The sequence below is a fragment of the Dipodomys merriami genome, unplaced genomic scaffold (assembly GCF_024711535.1).
Source record: "Dipodomys merriami isolate MVZ:Mamm:240054 unplaced genomic scaffold, mDipMer1.0.p SCAF_23, whole genome shotgun sequence".
Classification (NCBI taxonomy): Eukaryota; Metazoa; Chordata; class Mammalia; order Rodentia; family Heteromyidae; genus Dipodomys; species Dipodomys merriami.
The window spans coordinates 26,602,653-26,623,379 of NW_027203715.1; positions in this window are offsets into that span (position 1 = coordinate 26,602,653).

Genomic DNA, 20,727 nt, shown 5'->3' on the forward strand with positions numbered 1-20,727 from the left:
GAGGGTGAGGTTTAGATTGAGGATTAGTGTTAGGGTTATTGTGAAGTTTAGGGTGAGGATGAGGGTTAGGGTTAGGGTGAGGGCTAGGGAGAAGGTGAGGTTTAGGGTTAGTGTTAGGGTGAGGTTTAGGGTTAGGATGATTGTTAGGGTTAGTGTGAGGATTAGTGTTAGGGTTAGGGTTAGTGTTAGGGTGATGGTAAATGTTAGGGTGAGAGTTAGGTTTAGAGTGAGTGTTAGGGTTATGGTGAGGGTTAGGGTTAGGGTTAGGATTATTGATAGCATTAGGGTTAGGGTTTCAGTTATGGTGTGGGTGAGGGTTAGATTTAGGGCTAGGATGAGGTTTAGGGATAGGGTTATGGTTAGGGTTAGGGTCAGGTTGAGGTTTAGTGTTACAGTTAGGTTTAGGGTGAGTCTGAGGGTGAGGGTTAGGTTTAGGATTAATGTTAGGGTTAGGCTTAAATGAGGGTTAGGTTGAGGGTGATGGTTAGAGTTAGGGTTACGAGTAGGATTAGGGTTAGGGTTAGGGTGAGTGTGAAGGTTAGCTTTAGGGTTAGGGATAGGCTTAGGGTTAGGCTGAGGTTGAGGGTAAGGGTTAGGGTTAGGGTTAGGGTTAGGGTGAGTTTGAGGGTTATTGTTAGGATTAGGGTTAGGGTGAGGTTTAATGTGTGTGTTATTGTTAGGTTTAGGGTTAGGCTTAGGGTTACGCTGAGGGTGAGGTTGACGGTGAGGGTTAGCGTTAGGGTGAGGGTTAGGGTAGGGTTAGGGGGAGGGTTAGGAAGAGGGTTAGGGTTAGGGCTAGGGTTGGGTGAGGGCTAGGCTCAGGGTGAGGTTTAGGGTTATGGTTAGGTTTAGGGTGAGGGTTAGGGTAAGTGTGAGAGTTAGGGTTCGGTTAAGTTTAGGGTTAGGTTGAGGGTTAGGGTAAGGTTTAGGGTGAGGGTCAGGTTTAGGGTTAGGTTGAGGGTTAGGTTTCGGGTTAGGGTTAGGGTGAGGGTGAGGGTGAGGTTTACGTTTAGTGTTAGGGTGAGAGTTAGGATGAGGGTTAAAGTTAGGGTTAGGGTGAGAATTACTGTTCGGTTATGTTTAGGGTTAGGGTGAGGGTTAGGGTTAGCGTTAGGGTTAGGGTTCGGTTGAGAGTTAGGGTTAGGTTTAGGGTTAGTGTTAGGTTTAGGTTTAGGGTTAGGGTCACATTGAGGGTTAGGATTAGGGTTAGGGTTAGGGTTAGACTTAGGGTTATGCTGAGGGTGAGGGTGGGTGTGAGCATAAGAGTTAGGGTTAGGGTTAGGCTTAGGGTTAGGGTTATTGTTATTGTTATGGTTACTGTTAAGTTTGCGGTGAGGGTGAGGCTGAGGGTGTGGGTGACGGTGAGGGTTATTGTTAGGGTGAGGTTTAGGGTGAGGATGAATTTTAGGGTTAGAGTTAGGGTTAGGGTGAGGGTTAGGTTGAGGTTTAGGGTTAGGGTTAGTGTTAGGGTTAGGGTTAGAGTGAGAGTTAGGGGGAGGTTTAGGGTTAGGGTTAGGGTGAGGGATAGGATTAGGTTTACGGTGCGGATGAGTGTGTTTGTTAGCTTAGGTTTAGTGTTAGGATTAGGGTTAGGCTGAAGGTGAGGTTGAGGGTTCGGGTTAGGGTTCGGGTTAGGGTGAGGTTTAGGGTTAGGGATAGGGGTAGTTTGAGGTTTAGGATAAGGTTTAGGGTTAGGATTTGGTTAAGGCTGAGGGCTAGGCTTATATTGAGGGTTAGGATTAGGATTAGGGTTAGGGTTAGACTTAAGGTTAGGCTGAGGTTGAGGGTGGGTGTGATGATTAGAGTTAGGGTTAGGGTTAGGCTTAGGGTTAGGGTTATTGTTAGTGTTATGGTTAGGGTTAAGTTTGGGTGAGGGTGAGGCTGTGGGTGAGGGTTATGTTTATGGTTAGGGTTAGGGTTACGGTTAGGGTTAGGGTTATTATTATTGTTAGGGTTAGAGTTAGATTTACGGTGAGGGTGAGGATGCAGGTGAGGGTTAGGTTTAGGGTTAGTGTGGGGTTACCGTTAGGGTTAGGATTAGGGTTCAGGTGAGGTTTAGGTTTAGGGTTAGATTTAGGGTTAGTGTTAGTGTGAGGGTTACTGTTATCGTTAGTGTTAGTGTAACAGTGACATTAAGACGTAGGGTGAGGTTTTGGGTTAGGGTGAGTGTTATGTTTAGGGTGAGGGTGAGGTTTAGGGTTAGGGTTAGGGTGAGGTTTAGGGTGAGGGTTTGGTTTAGGGTTAGAGTTAGGGTTAGGGTAAGGGTTAGGTTGAGGGTTAGGGTTAGGGTTAGTGTTAGTGTTAGGGTTAGGGTGAGAGTTAGGGCGAGGTTTAGGGTTAGTGTTAGCCTGAGGGTTAGGATTAGTGTTAGCATGCGGGTGAGTGTGTGTGTTAGGGTTAGGTTTAGGGTTAGGCTTAGGTTTAGGGTTAGGGTGAGAGTGAGGTTTAGGGTTAAAGTTAGTGTTAGGGGGAGGGTCAGTGTGAGGTTTATGGTTAGGGTTAGTTTTAGTGTTAAGGGGAGGGTGAGGTATAGGTTGAGGTTTAGGGATAGGGTTAGGTTTAGTATTAGGGTTAGGGTGAGGGTGAGTGTGAAGGTTAGGGTGAGGGTTAGGCTTAGGCTTAGGTTTAGGCTGAGTGTGAGGGTGGGGGTGAGGATTAGGGTTTGGGTGATGGTTCGGGTAAGGTTAATGTTATTGTTAGGATTACGGTTAGAGTTACGGTGAGGGTGAGGTTGCGGGTGAGGGTTAGGGTTAAGGTTAGGTTGGGGTTTCGGGTTAGGTTAGGGTTAGTGTGAGGGTGAGGTTTAGGTTTAGATATAGGGATAGGGGGAGGGTTAGGGTGAAGGTTAGGCATAGGGTTAGTGTTCGGGTTAGGGTGAGGGTGAGGGTTAGGGTTATAGTTAGGGTTAGGGTTAGTGTGAGGGTTAGTGTTAGGGTTAGGGTTAGTGTTAGGGTGAGGGTAAGTTTTAGGGTGAGGGTTTTGGTTAGGGTGTTGGTTATGGTTTGGGTGAGGGATAGGATTAGGGTTAGGGTTATTATTAGGGTTAGGTTTAAGGTTTTGGTTATGGTGAGGGTGAGGGTGAGGTTTAGGTTTTGTGTTAGGTTTAGAGTGAGGGTTAGGATGAGGGTGAGGTTTACGGTTGGATTTAGGCTTAGGGTGCAGGTTTGGGTGAGGTTTAGGGTTAGGTTTAGTGTTAGGGTTAGGGTTAGGGTGAGAGGTGGAGGATTAGGGTTAGGTTAAGGTTAGGGTTAAGTTTAGGGTTTCGGTTACAGTGAGTGTGATGGTTAGGATTAGGGTTAGGGTGAGGGTGAGGTTTAGTGTTAGAATCAGGGTTAGGGTGAGGCTGAGGGTGAGGGTGAGGCTGAGGTTTAGGGTTCGGGTTATGATGAGGTTTAGGGTTAGGTTTAGATTGGGTGTGAGGGTTATGGTTAGGGTTAGGGTTAGCCTTAAGTTTAGGCTGAGGGTTTGGGTGAGGATGAGGGTTAGGGTTAGTTTGAGGGTTAGGGTTAGGGTTAGGGTGAGGTTTAGTGTTAGGGTTAGGGTAAGAGTTATGGTTAGTGTGAGGGTGAGATTTAGAGGTAGAGTTAGTTTTAGGCTGTGAGTTAGTTTGAGTGTTCGGGTTAGGGTTAGAGTTAGGGTAGGGGTGACGGTAAGGGTAAACATGAGGGTTAGGCTGAAGGTGATGGTTATGGTAAGGTTGAGGGTTAGGGTTAGGGTGAGTGTTAGGGTTAGGGTTAAGGTGAGAGTTAGGGTTCGGGTTAAGTTTAGGGTTAGGGTGAGTATTAGAGTAAGGGTTATGGTGAGGGTGAGGGTTAGGATTAGGTTGAGGGTTATGGTTAGGTTGAGGGGTAGGGTTAGGGTTAGGGTTATTGTTAATGTTAGGCTTAGGGTTACCGTTACAGTGAGGGTGAGGGTGAGGGTGAGGGTTAGGTTTAGGATTAGGATGAAGTATAGGTTTAGAGTAAGGGTTAGAGTTAGGGTTAGTGTGAGAGTGAGGTTTAGGGATAGAGTTAGGGTTAGTGTTATTGTTAGGGTTAGGGTTAGGGTGAGGGTTTAGGTTAGAATTAGGCTTAGGCTTAGGTTTAGGCCACGCATGAGGGTGAGGGTTAGGGTTAGGGTTAGGGTGAGGGTTAGGGTTAGGGTTAGGGTGAGGGTTAGGATGAGGTTTAGGTTTAGGATTAGTGTTAGGGTGAGGACTAGGGTGAGGGTTAGGGTGAGGGTTAGGTTTAGGGATAGGGTTAGGTTTAGAATTAGGGTTCGGTTGCGGGTCAGTGTGAGAGTCATGGTTAGGGTTAGGCTTAGGGTTAGAGTGAGGGTTAGGGTTAGGGTTTTGTTTAGGGTGAGGGTAAGGCTGAGGATTAGGGTTAGGTTTAGGGTTAGGGTTAGAGTTAGGGTTAGGGTTAGGGTTAGGGTTAGGGTTAGTCTTAGGATTAGGCTGAGGGTGAGGGTGGGGTTGAGGATTAGGGTTAGGTTTAGTATTAGGGTTTTTGTTAGTATTATGTTTAGGGTTAAGTTTGCACTGAGGGTGAGGTTGAAGTTGAGGGTAATGGTTATGGTTATGGTTAGGGTTAGTGTTATTTTTAGGGTTAGGGTTAGATTTACGGTGAGATTGAGGGTTGAGGTGAGGGTTACGGTTAGGGTGAGGTTTAGGCTGAGGTTTAGGGTTAGGGTTAGGGTGAAGGTGAGGTTTAGGGTTAGAGTTAGTGTTATGGGGATGGTTAGGTTGAGGTTTAGGGATAGGGTTAGATTTAGTATTAGGCGTATGGTGAGGGTGAGTGTGACAGTTAGGGTGGGGGTTAGGCATAGGTTTAGGGTTAGGCTGATGGTGAGGGTGGAGGTGAGGATTAGGGTTAGGGTGATATTTTGGGTTAGGGTTAGTGTTATTATTACGGTTAGGCTTAGAGTTACTGTGAGAGGGAAGGTGCTGGTGAGTGTTAGGGTTAGGTTTAGGGTGGGGTTTAGGGTTAGGGTTAGGGTTAGTGTGAGGGTGAGGTTTAGGGTTAGAAATAGGGTTATGGGGAGGGTTAGGATGAGGGTTAGTGATAGGGTTAGTGTTAGAGTTAGGGTGAGGCTGAGGGTTAGTTTGAGGTTTAGGGTTATGGTTTTGGTTAGGTTTACTGTGAGGGTTAGTGTTAGGGTTAGGGTTAGTGTTAGGGTGAGGGTAAGTTTTAGGGATAGGGTTTGGGTTAGGGTGAGTGTTTGGATTAGGGTGAGGGTTAGGATTAGTGTTAGGGTTATTGTTAGGGTTAGGTTTAGGCTTTTGGTTTCCGTGAGGGTGAGGGTGAGGTTTAGGTTTGGGGTTATGATGAAGTTTAGGGTTAGGGTTAATGTTAGGGTTAGGGTTTGGGTGAGAGTTAGGTGAAGAGTTAGGGTTAGGGTTAGGCCTAAGGTTAGAGTTAGGTTTAGGGTTTCGGTTACGGTGAGGGTGAGTTTCAGTATTAGGGTTAGGGTGAGTGTGAGGATTAGGGTTAGAATTAGGGTTAGAGTGAGGCTGAGGGGGAGGGTGAGGGTTAGGTTTAGGGTTAGGATTAGGATTAGGGTTAGGGTTAGGGTGAGTGTGAGGGTTATGGTTAGGGTTAGGGTTAGCCTTAGGTTTAGGCTGAAGGTTTGCGTGAGGGTGAGGGTTATGTTTAGTTTGAGGGGTAGGGTTATGGTCAGGGTGAGTTTTAGTGTTAGGGTTATGGTTAGAGTTATGGTTAGGGTGAGGGTGAGGTTTAGGGTAGAGTTAGTTTGAGGGTGAGGGTTATGGTGAGTGTGAGGGTATGGTGAGGGTTAGGGTAGGGGTGAAGGTAAGGGTAAACATGAGGGTTAGGCTGAGGTTGAGGGTTACGGTAAGGTTGAGGGTTACGGTTAGGGTGACCGCTAGGGTTAGGGTTAGTGTGCGAGTTAGGGTACAGGTTAAGTGTAGGGTTAGGATGAGGGTTAGGGTAAGGGTTACAGTGAGGGTGAGGGTTAGGTTTAGGTTGAGGGCTAGGTTGAGGCTGAGGGTTAGGGTTAGGGATAGGGTGAGCGCTAGGGTGAGGGTTAGGGTGAGGGTTAGGGATAGGGATAGGGTTAGGTTTAGGATTAGTGTTAGTTTGAGGGTGAGTGTGAGGGTTAGGGTTAGGGTTAGGGTTAGGCTTAGAATTAGGGTGAGGATTAGGTGTAGAGTTTGGGTTAGGGTGAGGCTGAGGCTGAGAATTAGGTTTAGGTTTAGGGTTAGGGTTATGCTTAGGGTTAGGCTGAGGGTGAGTGTGGTGGTTAGGATTAGAATTAGGGTTAGGTTAGGCTTAGGTTTAGGGTTATTGTTAGTGTTATGGTTCAGGTTAAGTTTGCAGTGAGGGTGAGGCTGAGGGTGAGGGTTATGGTTAGAGTTACGGTTAGGGTTAGGGTTAGTGTTATTGTTAGGTTTAGGGTTAGAGTTACGGTGAGGTTGAGGGTGAGGGTGATGTTAGGGTTAGGGTGAGGTTTAGGGTTCGGGTTTAGGTTAGGGTTAGGGTGACGGTGATATTTAGGTTTAGAGTTAGAGTTACGCGGAAGGTTAGGGTGAGGTTAGGTTTATGGTTACGGTTAGGGATAGAATGAGGATTAGTGTTAGGGTTAGGGTGAGGTGAGGGTTAGGTTGAGGTTTACTATTAGGGTTAGGGTGAGGTTTAGGGTGAGGGTTAGGCTGAGGGTTAGGCTTAGGCTAATGGTTCGACTGAGGGTGATGGTTGGGGTTAGGATTAGGGTTAGGGTGATGGTTTGGTTTAGGGTTAGGGGGAGTTTTAGGGTGAGGGTTAGGGTTAGGTTTAGTGTTAGGGTTAGGGTAAGGATGAGGGTTAGGGTTCAGGTTAGGGTTAGGGTTAGGGTAAGGGTGATGTTTATGGTTATGGTTGGGGTTAGGGTTAGATTTATGGTGAGGGTGACGGTGCGGATGAGTGTGAGGTTTAGGGTTAGGTTTACGGTTAGGCTTAGGGTTAGTCTAAGGGTGAGGGTGAGGTTTAGGGATAGGGTGAGTGTTAGGGTTAAGGTTATGTAGGGGTTAGGATGAGGGTTAGTGTTAGGATTAGGGTTAGGGTGATTGCTAGGGTGAGGGTGAGGTTTAGGGTTAGGTTAGGGTGAGGTTTATGGTTAGGGGTAGGGTTAGGTTGACGTTGAGGTTTAGGGTTAGAGTTAGGATTAAGGTGAGGCTGAGGGTGAGGGTTAGAGTTAGGGTTAGGATTAGGATTAGGGTAAGGGTTAGGGTGAGTGTGAGTGAAAGAGTTAGGGTTAGGGTTAGGCTTAGGGTTACACTGAGGGTAAGGGTGAGGGTTAGGGTTAGGGTGAGAGTTAGGGTTCAGGTTAAGTTTAGGTTTAGGATGAGGGTTAGGGTTAGGTTTAGGTTGAGTGTGAGGTTTAGAGTTAGGTTGAGGGTTAGGGTTAGGGTTAGGGTTGTGGTGAGGGTTAGGATTAGTGTTAGGGTGAGGTTTAGGGTTAGGGTTAGAGTTAGAGTGAGGGTTAGGATGAGGGGAAGGTTTACGGTAACGGTGAGGGTTAGGGTTAGGGTGAGGGTTAGGGTTAGGTTTAGGGTTAGGGTGAGGTTGAGTGTTAGGATTAGGGTTAGGGTTAGGGTTATTTTTAGGGTTACGGTTACGGTGAGGGTGAGAGTGAGGGTTAGGGTTAAGGTTAGGTTTAGGTTTTTAGTGTTAGTGTTAGGGTTAGATTTAGGGTTAGGGAGAGGTTAGGTTTAGGGTTTGTGTGAGGGTTAATGTTTGGGTTATGGTGTGCGTTACGGTGAGGGTTTTTGTTAGGGTTTGTGTTAGGATAAGGGTTAGGGTTACAGTAATGGTGAGGTTTAGGGTGAGCGTGAGGGTTAGGATTAGGTTTAGGGTTTGGGTGAGTTTCAGGGTTAGGATAAGGGTTAGGGTTAGGGTTATTGTTAGGGTTAAGGTTATGTTGAGGTTGCTGGTGAGGATTAGGGTTATGGGTACGTTGAAGTTTTTAGTTTTAGGGTTAGGGTTAGAGTTAAGGTTAGGGTGAGGTTAGGGTTAGGGTTAGTGTGAGGCTTAGTGTTTTGGTTAGGGTATGGGTTACGGTGAGGGTTGTGGTTTGGGTGAGGTTTAGGATTAGAGTTAGGGTTATTGTTAGGGTTAGGATTAGGGTTACGGTTACGGTGAGGGTGAGGTTTAGGGTTAGGTTTAGTGTTAGAGTTAGGTTTATGGTGAGGGTTAGGGTGAGGGTGAGGGTGAGGCTTAGTGTTAGAATTAGGATTATGGTAAGGGTTAGGGTGAGTGTGAGGGTTAGGATTAGGGTTAGCCTTAGGGTTAGGCTGAGCATGAGGTTGAGGGTGAGGGTTATTGTTAGGGATAGGGTGAGATTTAGTGTTAGGGTTAGGGTTAGAATTAGGGTTAGGTTGAGGGTGAGGTATAGGGGTAGGGTTAGGGTCAGGGTGAAGTTTAGGGTTAGGGTGAGGGTTAGCGTGGGGGTGACGGTAATGGTAAAGGTGAGGTTTGGGCTGAGTGTGAGGGTTATGATAAGGGTGAGAGTTAGGTTTAGGGTGAGGGTTAGGGTTAGGAATAGGGTGAGGGTGAGGGTTAGATTGAGGATTAGTGTTAGGGTTAGTGTGAGGTTAGGGGTGAGAATGAGGTTTAGGGTTAGGTTTAGGGTTAGGATTAATATTAGGTTTAGGCTTAAGTTGAGGGTTAGGGTAAGGGTGAGGGAAAGGCTTAGTGTTAGGATTAGGATTAGGGTAAGGGTTAGGGTGAGTGTGAGGGTTAGGTTTAGGGTTAGGGTTAGGTTTAGGGTAAGGCTTAGGGTGAGGGTGAGGGTGATGGTTAGGGTTAGGGTGAGAGTTTGGGGTAGGGTTTTTGTGAGAGTTAGGGTTCGGGTTAAGTTTAGGGTTAGGGTGAGGGTTAGGGTTAGTGTTACAGTGAGGGTGAGGGTTAGGGTTAGGTTGAGGGTTAGGGTTAGGCTTAGGATTAGGGTGAGGGTTAGGGTTAGGGTTAGCATGAGGTTTAGGCTTAGGGTTAGGGTTAGGGTGAGGTTTAGAATGAGGGTTAGGGTTAAGGTGAGGGTGTGAGTTAGGGTTTTTTTGAGGGTTAGTGTTAGGATTAGGGTTACAGTGAGGGTGAGGGTTATTGTTAGGGTTAGCAATAGAGTTATGGTTACTGTGAGGGTGAGGGTTAGGTTTAGGGTTAGGGTGAGGTTTAGTGTTAGGGTTAGGGTAAGAGTTAGGGTTAGGGTGAGGGTGTGGTTCAGGTTTACATTTAGGGTAAGGGTGAGGCTGAGGTTGAGGTTTGGGTTTAGGGTTAGTGTTAGAGTTAGGGTTAGGGTGAGGGTTAGGGCAAGGGTGAGGGTGAAGGTGAGGGTGAGGGTTAGACCTAGGGTTAGGATTAGGATTAGGGTAAGGGTTAGGGTGAGTGTGAGTATTAGGGTTACACTTAGGCTTAGGCTTAGGGTTAGGCTGAGAGTGAGGGTGAGGGTGAGGGTTAGGGTTGAGGTGAGGGTTAGGGATAGGTTTAGGGTGAGAGTTAGGGTTCGGTTAATTTTAGGGTTAGGTTGAAGGTTAGGGTTAGGATTAGGGTTAGGTTGAGGGCTAGGGTGAGGATGAGGATTAGGGTTAGTGTTAGTGTAAGGTTTAGGCTTAGGGTTAGGGTTTGGTTTAGGGTTAGGATGAGGGTTAGGGTTAAGATTATGGTTGGGGTGAGGGTGAGTGATAGGATTAGGGTTAGGGTTAGGGTTAAGTTTAGGGATAGGATTAATGTTATTGTTAGGGTTAGGTTTAGAGTTATGGTGAGGTTGAGGGTGAGTTTGAGGGTAGGGTTAGGGTTAGATTTAGGGTTAGTTGAAGGGTTAGTTCGAGGGTTAATGTTAGCGTTAGTGTTAGGGTTAAAGTTAAGGTTAGGTTTAGGTTGAGGTTTAGGGTTAGGGTAAGGATTAGGGTTAGTGTGAGGGTGAGTGTAAGGGTTATGGTTAGGCTTAGGCTTAGGCTTAGGATTAGGCTGAGGGTGAGGGTGAGGGTGAGGATCAGGGTTAGGGTGATGTTTATGGTTAGGGTTAGGGTAAGGGTTAGGATGAGGGTTAGGGGTAGGATTAGGGTTAGGGTGAGGGCTAGGGTGAGGGTGAAGTTTAGGGTAAGTGTTAAGCTTTGGCTTAGGGTTAGGCTGAGCATGAGGTTGAGGGTGAGTGTTAGGGTTAGGTATAGGGTGAGGTTTAGTGTTAGGGTTAGGGTTAGAGTTAGGGTTAGGTTGAGGGTGAGATTTAGGGGTAGGGTTAGGGACAGGGTGAGGGGTAAGTTAGGGTGAGGGTTAGGGTAGGGGTGATGGTAATGGTAAAGGTGAGAGTTAGGCTGAGGGTGAGGTTTATGGTAAGGGTGAGGGTTAGGTTTAGGGTGAGGGTTAGGGTTAGAGTGAGGGTGAGGTTTAAATTTAGGATTTGTGTTAGGGTTAGTGTGAGGTTCAGGGTGAGGATGAGGGTTAGGGTTAGGGTGAGGCCTAGGGTGAGGATTAGGGTGAGGGTTAGATTCAGGATTAGTGTTAGGGTTAGTGTGAGGTTTAGGGTGAGGATGAGGTTTAGGGTTCGGGTAGGGTTAGGATTAATGTTAGGGTTAGGCTTAAGTTTAGGGTGAGGGTGAGGGTGAGGTTTAGGGTTAGTGTTAGGATTAGGATTAGGGTTAGGGTTAGGGTGAGTGTGAGGTTTAGGGTTAGGTTTAGGGTTAGGCTTAGTGTTTGGCTGAAGGTGAGGGTGAGGGTGAGGGTGAGGGTTATGGTTAGGGTGAGTGTTAGGGTTAGGGTTAGGGTGAGAGTTAGGGTTCAGGTTAAGTTTAGGGTTAGGGTGAGTGTTAGGGTAAGGTTAAATTGAGGATGAGGGTTAGGGTTAGGTTGAGGGTTAGGGTTAGGTTTAGTTTTAGGGTTAGGGTGAGGGTGAGGGTGAGGGGTAGGTTTATTGTTAGGGTGAGGGTTAGGATGAGGGTTAGCGTTAGGATTAGGGTTAGGGTGAGGGCTAGGGTGAGGGTGAGGTTTAGGGGTAGGTTTAGGGTGATGTTTAGGGTTAGGTTTAGGGTTAGGGTTAGGGTGATTTTGAGGTTTAGGGTTAGAGTTAGCGTTAGGGTGAAGCTGAGGGTGAGGGTTAGGGTTAGGATTAGTCTTAGAGTTAGGTTTACTGTGAGGGTTAGGGTGAGGTTTAGGGTAAGGTTTAGTGTTAGGATTAGGATTAGGTTAAGTGTTAGGGTGAGTGTGATGGTTAGGGTTAGGGTTATGGTTAGGCTTAGGGTGAGGGTGACGGTGAGTTTTAGGGTTAGGGTGAGAGTTAGGGGTAGGGTTAGGGTGAGAGTTAGGGTTCGGGTTAAGTTTAGGGTCAGAGTGACGGTTAGCTTTAGGGTTACATTGAGGGTGAGGGTTAGGGTTACGGTTAGGTTGAGGGTTAGGATTAGGCTTAGGATCAGGGTGAGGGTTAGTGTAAGTGTTAGGGTGAGGGTGAGGATGAAGTTTAGGGTTAGGATTAGGGTTCGGGTGAGGGCTAGGGTGAAGGTAAGAGGTAGGATTAGGGTTAGGGTGAGGTATAGGGTTAGGTTTAGGGTTAGGGTGAGGGTTAGGATGAGGGTTATGTTTAAGATGTGGGTGAGATTTAGGGTTATGTTGAGGGTTAGCGTTAGGATTAGGGTTACAGTGAGGGTGAGGGTTATAGTTAGGGTTAGGTTTAGGGTTATTTTTACTGTGAGGGTGAGGGTTAGGGTTAGGGTTAGGGTTAGGGTTAGAGTTAGGGTTCTGGTGAGGGTGAGGTTTAGGGGTAGGGTTAGGGTCAGTGTGAGGGGTAGGGTTAGGGTGGGCGTGTCAGTAAGTGTAAGGTGAGAGTTAGGCTGAGGGAGAGGGATATGGTAAGGGTGCGGGTTAGGTTTAGGGTGAGGGTGAGGGTTAGATTGAGGATTAGTGTTAGGGTTAGTGTGAGGTGTAGGGTGAGGATGAGGGTTAGGATGAGGGTGAGGGCTAGGGTGAGGTGAGGGTGAGGGTTAGATTGAGGATTAGTGTTAGGGTTAGTGTGAGGTTTAGGGTGAGGATGAAGTTTAGGGTTAGGGTTAGGGTTAGGATTAATTGGTAGGGTTCGGTTTAAGGTAAGGGTGAGGGTGAAGGTGATGTTTAGGGTTAGTGTTAGGATTAGGATTAGGGTTAGGGTTAGGGTGAATGTGAGGTTTAGGGTTAGTTTTAGGGTGAGGCTTAGTGTTTGGCTGAAGATGAGGGTGAGGGTGAGGGTTATGGTTAGGGTGAGTATTAGGGTTAGGGTTAGGGTGAGAGTTAGGGTTCAGGGTAAGTTTAGGGTTAGGGTGAGGGTAAGGGTAAGGGTAAATTGAGGGTGAGGGTTAGGGGTAGGTTGAGGGTTAGGGTTAGATTGAGGGTGAGGGTGAGGGTGAGAGTGAGGGTTAGGGTTAGGGTTAGGGTGAGGGATTGATGAGGGTTAGGGTTAGGATTAGGGTTAGGGTGAGGGCTAGGGTGAGGGTGAGGTTTAAGGTAAGGTTAGGGTGAGGTGTACGGTTAGGTTTAGGGTTAGGGTTAGAGTGAAGGTGAGGTATAGTGTTAGAGTTAGCGTTAGGGTGAGGCTGAGGATGAGGGTTAGGGTTAGGGTTAGTGTTAGAGTTAGGGTTACGGTGAGGGTTAGGGTAAGGTTGAGGGTAAGGCTTTGTGTTAGGATTAGGATTAGGGTAACTTTTAGGGTGAGTGTGAGGGTTAGGGTTAGGCTTAGGGTTAAGTTTAGGGTGAGGCTGAGGGTGAGAGTTAGGGTTAGGGTGAGATTTAGGGATAGGGTTAGGGTGAGAATTAGGGTTCGGGTTAAGTTTAGGGTCAGAGTGACGGTTAGGGTTAGGGTTACATTGAGGTTGAGGATTAGGGTTAGGTTGAAGGTTAGGGTTAGGCTTAGGATTAGATTGAGGGTTAGTGTAAGTGTTAGGGTGAGGGTTAGGATGAGGATTAGGGTTATGATTAGGGTTCGGGTGAGGGCTAGGGTGTGGGTGAGTGTTAGGATTTGTGTTTGTGTGGGGTTTAGGGTTAGGTTTAGGGTGAGGTTTAGGATATGGCTAGGGTTACAGTGAGGGTTAGGGTTAGGGTTAGGGTGAGGTTTAGGGATAGTATTTGGATTAGGGTGAGTTTTAGGATTATATTTAGGGTTAGGGGGACCTTTAGGTCAACGGTTAAGGTTAGGGTTAGTGTTAGGGTTAAGGTTAGGTTGAGGGATAGGTTGAGGTTTAGGTTTAGGGTTAGGGTTAGAATTAGGGTTAGGGTTAGGCTATGTGAGGTTTAGGGTTAGGGTTAGGCTTAGGGTTAGGGTTATGCTGAGGGTGAGGCTGGGGGTGAGGGTTAGGGTTAGGGTGATGGTTAGGGTGAGGGCTAGGATGAGGGTAAGGGTAAGGCTTAGGATTAGGCTTAGGTTTAGGCTGAGTGTGAGGTTGAGGGTGAGTGTTAGGGTTAGGGTGATGGTTAGGTTTAGGGTTAGGGTGAGGGTTAGGATGAGGTTGAGGGTTAGGGTGAGTATGATGGTAAGGGTAAAGGTGAGGTTTAGGCTGAGGGTGAGGATTAAGATAAGGGTGAGGGTTAGGATTAGGTTTAGGTTTAGGGTTAGGGTTAGAGTGAGGGTTCGATTGAGCATTAGGGTTAGGGTTACGGTTAGTGTGAGGTTTAGGGTGAGGATGAGGGTTAGGTTTAGGGTGAGGGTGAGAGTTAGAATTAGTGTTAGATTGAGTGCTAGGGTGACGGTTAGGGATAGGTTTAGGTTTACGATTTGGATTACGGTGAGGTTGAGTGTGAGGGTTAGAGTTAGGGTTAGGGTTAGGCTTAGGGTTAGAGTGAGGGTTAGTGTTAGTTTTGGGTTAGGGTTAGGTTGAGGCTGAGGCTGAGGGGTATGGTTAGGGTTAGGATTAGGGTTAGGGTAGGTGTTATTCTTAGGGTTAGGGTTAGAGTTACAATGAGGTTGAGGGTGAGGGTTAAGTTTAGGGTGAAGTTTAGAGTTAGGGTTAGGTTGAGGGTGAGGTTTAGGGTTAGAATTAGGGTTAGGGGGAGGGTTAGTATGAGGTTTAGGGTTAGTGTTAGTGTTAAGGTGAGGGTGTGTGTTTGGTTGAGGTTTAGGGATAGGCTTAGGGGTAGGATTAGGTTTAGGGTGAGAGTGAGTATGAAGGTTAGGGTGAGGGTTAGGCTTAGGCTTAGGGTTAGGCTGAGGGTGAGAATGGGGGTGAGGATTAGGGTTAGGGTGATGGTTAGGGTTAGGGTTAGTGTTATTGTTAGTGTTAGGGTTCGAGTTTCGGTGAAGATGAAAGTACGGGTGAGGGTTAGGTTTAGGGTTAGGGTGGGGTTTAGGGTTAGGTTTAGTGTTAGGGTGAAGGTGAGGGTGAGGTTTACTGTTAGGTATAGGGTTAGGGTGAGGGTTAGGGTTAGGGTTAGTGTTAGGGTTAGGGTGAGGATGAGGTTTAGGGTTAGATACAGGGTTAGGGGGAAGGTTAGGGTTAGGTTTAGGGTTAGGGTTAAAGTTAGGGTTAGAATTACAGTGAGGGTGAGGGTGCAGATTAGTTTGAGGTTTAAGGTTAGAGTTAGGTTTAGGGTTAGGCTGAGTGTTAGGGTTAGGGTTAGTGTTAGAATTAGGGTTATGGTGAGGGTTAGGGTGAGGGTGAGGGTAAGGCTTAGTGTTAGGATTAGGATTAGGGTATTGTGAGTGTGAGGGTTAGGGGTAGGGATAGTGTCAGGCTTAGGGTTAGGCTGACCATGAGGTTGAGTGTGAGCATTAGGGTTAGGGATAGGGTGAGGTTTAATTTTAGGGTTAGGGTTAGAGTTAGGGTTAGGTTGAGGGTGAGGTTTAGGGATAGGTTTCAGGTCAGGGTGAGGGTTAGGGTTAAGGTGAGGGTTAGGGTGAAGGTCAGGGTAAGGGTTAGGCTTAGGGTGAGAGTTAGGGTTCCGGTTAAGTTTAGGGTTAGGGTGAGGGTTAGGTTAAGTTTTACAGTGAAGGTGAGGGTTAGGGTTAGGTTGAGGGTTAGGGTTAGGTTATTGTTAGGGTGAGGGTTAGGATGAGGGTTAGGGTTAGGATAAGGTTATGGTGAGGGCTAGGGTGAGGGTGAGGTTTAGGGTTAGGTTTATTGTGGGGTTTAGGTTTAGGTTTAGGGTTAAGGTTAGCGTTAGGGTGAGGGTTGGATTGAGGACTAGGGTTCGGGTTAGGGTTAGTGTTAGGTTTTGGGTGAGCATGAGGGTTAGGGTTAGGGTGAGGTTGAGGTTTAGAATTAGGCTTATGGTGAGTGCTAGGGTGAGGGTTAGGATGAGGGTGAGTGTGGGGATGAGGAATAGGGTTAGGGGTAGAGTTATTGTTAGGGTGAGGGTGAGTTTTAGGGTTAGAGTTAGGTTTGGGGGGAGGGTTTGAGTGAGGTTTAAGGTTAGGGATAGTGTTAGGGTTAGGGTGAGGGTGAGGGTTAGGTTGAGGTTTAGGGATAGGGTTAGGTTTAGGATTAGGGTTAGGGTGAGCATGAGTATGAGGGTTAGGGTGAGGGTTAGGCTTAGGCTTAGGGTTAGGGTGAGGGTGAGGGTGCGGGTGAGGATTAGGGTTAGGGTGATGGTTAGGGTTAGGTTTAGTGTTATTGTCAGGGTTAGGGTTTGAGTTCCGGTGAAGGTGAGGGTGGGGGTGAGGGTTAGGCTTAGGGTTAGGGTGGAGTTTAGGATTACGGTTAGTTTTCGAATGAGGGTGAGGTTTAGGGTTAGATATAGGGTTAGGCGGAGGGTTAGGGTGAGGGTTAGGGTTAGGGTTAGGGTTAGGGTGAGGGTGAGGGTTAGGGTTAGGTTTAAGGTTAGGCTTAGGGTGAATTTTAGGGTTAGGGTTAGGGTTAGGGTTAGAATTTCGGTGAGGGTGAGGGTGCGGGTGAGTGTGAGGTTTAGGGTTAAGTTTATGGTTAGGCTTAGGTTTATGCTTAGGGTTAGGCTGAGAGTGAGGGTGAGTGTGAGGTTTAGGGTTAGGATGAGGGTTAGGGTTAGGGTTATGGGGTGGGTTAGGATGAGGGTTAAGGTTAGGTTTAGGGTTAGGTTGAGGGCTAGGGTGAGGGTTAAGTTTATGGTTAGGGTTAGGGTGAGGTTTAGGCTTAGGGTTAGGGTTAGGGTTAGGTTGAGGTTTAGAGTTAGTGTTAGTGTTAGGGTGAGGGTGAGGTTTAGGGTTAGAGTTAGGTTTAGGGTGAAGGCTAGGTTGAGGGTTCGCTTTAGTGTTAGTGTTAGGGTTAGGTTTAGAGTGAGTGTTAGGGAGAGGGTTTGGGTTAGGTTTAGGTTTAGGCTTAGGCTGAGGGTAAGGGTGAGGTTGAGGGTGAGAGTTACGGTTAGTGGGAGGGTTAGGATGAGTGTTAGGGTTAGGATTAGTGTTAAGGTAAGGACTAGGGTGAGGGTGAGATTTAGGGTGAGGTTTAGCTTTAGGGTTAGGGTTAGGGATAGGGTGAGGTTGAGGTTTAGGGTTAGAGTTAGGGTTAGGGTGAGGCTGAGTTTCAGGGTAAGGTTTAGGGTAAGTGTTAGGGTTACAGTTAGAATTAGGGTGAGGGTTAGAGTGAGGTTGAGGGTTAGGGTTAGGGTTAGGTTTAATGTGAGATTTAGGGTTAGGGTTAGTTTTAAGGTGAGGGTTAGGGTGATTGTTAGGGTTTTAGGGTTGGGGTGAGGGTTAAGGTTATGTTTAGGTTTAGGTTTAGGATTACGGCTAGGGTGAGGGCTAGGGTGAGGCTGAGGGTTAGTTTTAGCATTAGGGTGAGGCTTATGGTTAGGATTAATTTTAGAGTTATGGTGAGTGTTAGGGTTAGGTTTATGGTGAGGGTGAGGTTTAGGTTTAGAGTGAGGGTTAGGGTTAGGGTTAGGGTGAGTTTTAGTGTTAGGGTTAGAATTAGGGTTAGGGTGAGGGTGAGGTTTAGGGTTAGAGTTAGGGTTAGGGTAAGGTTTAGGGTGAGTGTTAGGGTTAGGGTTATGGTGAGGGTTTGGGTTAGTGTTAGGGTTACGGTGAGGGTGATGGTTAGGGATAGAGTTAGGGTAAGTTTTAGTGTTATTGTTAGGGTTAGTGTTAGAGTTACAGAGAGGGGGAGGGCGAGGGGGAGGTTTAGGGGTAGAGTGAGTTTTAGGGTTATGGTTAGGGTTAGGGTGAGGGTGAGCGTGAGATTTAGGGTTAGAGTTAGGGTTAGGTTGAGGGTTATGGTGAGGGTTAGGGTAAGGGTTAGTGTAATGGTTAGGGTGAGGGATAGGATGAGGGTTAAGTTTAGGGTTTGGGTGAGATATAAGGTTCGGGTTACAGTGAGGGTGAGGGTTAGGGTTAGGTTGAGGGTTAGGGATAGGATTAGGTTTAGGGTGAGGGTTATGGTTAGGGTTAGGATGAGTGTTAGGTTGAGGATTAGGGTTAGGATTAGGGTTAGGGTGAGGGCCAGGGTGAGGGCGAGGTTTAGGGTTAGGGTTCAGTTGAGGTTTAGGGTTAGGTTTGGGGTGAGGGTGAGGGTTAGGCTGAGGGTTAGAGTTATGGTGAGGGTGTGGGTTAAGGTTAGGGTAAGGGTTAGGGATAGGATGAGGGTTAGGGGGAGGGTGAGGGTTAGAATTAGGGTTAGAGTTAGGATTATTGTTAGTGTTATGGTTATCATTATGTTTGCAGTGAGGGTGAGGCTGAGGTGAGGTTTATTGATAGGATTAGTGTTAGGGTTAGGTTTAGGGTTAGGCTTAGTGTTATTGTTAGGGTTAGGGTTAGAGTTATGGTGAGGGTGAGGGTGAGGGTAAGGGTGAGAGTTAGGGTTAGTGTTAGGGTTAGGTTTAGGGTTAGGGTTAGGATTAGCGTTAGGGTGAGGGTGAGTGTGAGGGTTCCTGTTAGGGTTAGTGGGAGGTTTAGGGTGAGGTTTAGTGTTAGCGTTAGTGTTAGGGTTAGGGTTAGGGTGAGGTTTAAGTTGAGGTTTATGGTTAGGGTTACAGTTAGGGTTAGGTGAGGGTGAGGGTGAGGGTGAGTGTGAGGGTTCCTGTTAGTGTTAGGCTTAGGCTTAGGTTTAGGCTGAGTGTGAGGTTGGGCGTGAGGATTAGGGTTTGGGTGATGGTTAGAGTTAGGGTTAGGTTGAGGGTTAGGATGAGGGTTAGGGTTAGGATTAGGGTTAGGGTGATGGCTAGGGTGAGGTTGAGGATTAGGTTTAGGTATAGGGTTAGGCTTAGAGTTAGTATGAAGGTGAGGTTGAAGGTGTGGGTTAGTGTTTGGGTGATGGTTAGGTTTAAGGTTAGGGTGAGGTTTCGCGTGAGGGTTAGGGTTAAAGTGAGGGTGATGGTAAGCGTAAAGGTGAGGGTTAGGCTGAGGGTGAGGGTTAAGATAAGGGTAAGGGTTATTGTTAGCGTGAGGGTTAGGGTAAGGGTTACGGTTAGGGTAGGGTGAGGGTGAGGGTTACATTGAGAATTAGGGTTAGGGTTAGTGTGAGGTTTAGGGTGAGGATGAGGGTTAGGTTTAGGGTGAGGGTTAGGGTTAGAATTAGGGTTAGAGTGAGGGCTAGGGTGAGCGTTAGGTTTAGGGTTAGGGTTAGGGTGAGATTTAGGTTTAGGTTGAGGTTTAAGATTAGTGTGAAGGTTAGTGTTATGGTTAGGGTTAGTGTAAGGGTGAGGGTAAGTGTTAGGGTGAGGGTTAGGGTTAGGGTTAGAGTTCTTTTTAGGGTTAGGGTTAGGGTTACCCTTACAGTGAGGCTGAGGGTTAGGGTTAAGTTTAGGGTGAGGTTTAGGGTTAGGGTTAGAGTTCTTTTTAGGGTTAGGGTTAGGGTTACCCTTACAGTGAGGCTGAGGGTTAGGGTTAAGTTTAGGGTGAGGTTTAGGGTTAGGGTTAAGGTTAGAGTTTCGGTTAGGGCTAGGATTAGGATTAGGGTGAGGGTGAGGGTGAGTGTGTGGGTTAGGGTTAGGTTTAGGGTTGGGCTTAGGGTTAGGCTAAGGGTAATGTTGAATGTGAGGGTTAAGGTTAGGTGAGGGTTAAGTTTAGGGTTAGGGTGAGGGTTAGCATGAGGGTTAGGGTGAGGATTAGGATTTGGATGAGGGCTAGGGTTAGGGTGAGGGTTAGGGTGAGGGTTACGGTGAGGTTTAGGTTTCTGATTAGGTTTATGGATAGGGTGAGGGTTAGGGTTAGAGTTACGGTGAGGGTCAGGTTTAGGGTTAGGTTGAGGATTAGAATTAGGTTTACGGTTAGGAGGGTTAGGGTTAGGGTGAGGGTGAGGGTTAGGATGAGGGTTAGGGATACAATTAGGGTTAAGGTGAGGGCTAGGGTGAGTGTGAGGGTAAGTGTTAGGTTTAGGGTGAGGTTTAGGGTTAGAGGTAGGGGTAGGTTTAGGGTTCAGGTTAGGGTTCAGGTTAGGGTTAGGCTTAGGGTGAGGGCTAGGGTGAGGGTGATGTTTTAGGTTAGGGTTAGGGTGAGGGTGAGGGTGAGCTTTAGGGTTAGAGTTAGGGTTAGGGTGAGGGATAGCGTGAGTTTTAGGTTTAGGGTTATTGTTAGGGTTAGGGTTAGGGTGAGGGTTAGGGTTAGGGTGAAGTTTAGGTTTAGGGTTAGGATTAGGTTTACGGTTAGGGTGAGGGTGAGTGTGACGGTTAGGGTTAGGGTTAGTGTTAGGCTTAGTGAAACGCTGAGCATGAAGGTGAGGGTGAGGGTTAGGGTGAGACTGAGGTTTAGGGTTAGAGTTAGTGTTAAGGTGAGGGATCGTGTGATGGTTAGTGTTAGGTTTAGGGTTAGGGTTAGGGTTAGAGTGAGGGTTAGGGTGAGGGTTAGGGTTAGTATAGGGTTAGGTTTAGGATTAGGGTTTTGGTGAGGGTGAGGATGAGGGTGAGGGTTAGGGTTAGGGTTCGGGTTAGGGTTAGCGTTTGGGTGAGAGTTAGGTTTCGGGTTAAGTTTAGGGTCAGGATGAGGGTAAGGGTTAGGGTTATTGTGAGGGTGAGAGTTAGAGTTAGGGAGAGGGGTAGAGTTAGGATTAGGGTTAGGGTGAGGGTTAGGGTTAGTGTGAGGGTGAGTGTAAGGGTTAGGGTTAGGGTTATCCTTAGGTTTAGGGTTAGGCTGAGGGTGAGGTTGGGGATGAGGCTTAGGTTTAGAATGATGTTTCGGGGTATGGTTAGGTTGAGTGTTATTATGAGGGTTAGGGTTAGGATTTGGGTTAGGGTGAGGGCTAGGGTGAGTGTGAAGTTTAAGTTTAGGTTTAGGTTTAGGCTTAGGGTTAGGCTGTGGCTGAACGTGAGGGTGAGGGTTACGGTTAGGGTGATGGTTAGTGTTACAGTAAGGGTGAGGGTTAGGATGAGGGTTAGGATTAGGGTGAGGGTTAGAATGAGGGTGACAGTAAGAGTAAAGGTGAGGGTTAGGCTGAGGGTGAGGGTTATGGTAAGGGTGACGATGAGGGTAAGGTTTAGGGTGAGTGTGAGGGTTAGATTGAGGATTAGTATTAGGGTTACTGTGAGGTTTAGGGTGAGGATGAAGGTTAAGGTTAGGGTGAGGGATAGGGTCAAGTTGATTGTTAGGGTTAGGGTTAGGTTGAGGTTTAGGTTTAGGGTGATGGTTAGCGTTAGTGGAGGGTTAGTGTTAGTGTTAGGGTTAGCGTAAGTGTTAGGGTAAGGTATATGTTTAGTGTGAGGTTTAGGATTAGGGTTAGGGTTTGTGTTATGGTGAAGGTGGGGTTTAGGGTTAGAGATAAGGTTAGGGTGAGGGTTAGGGTTAGGGTTAATGTTAGGTTACTGTTAGGGTTAGTTTTAAGGTGAGGTTTAGTGTGGGGGTGAGGGTTAGTGTTAGGGTTAGGATTAGGATTAGGGTTAAGGTGAGGGTGAGTGT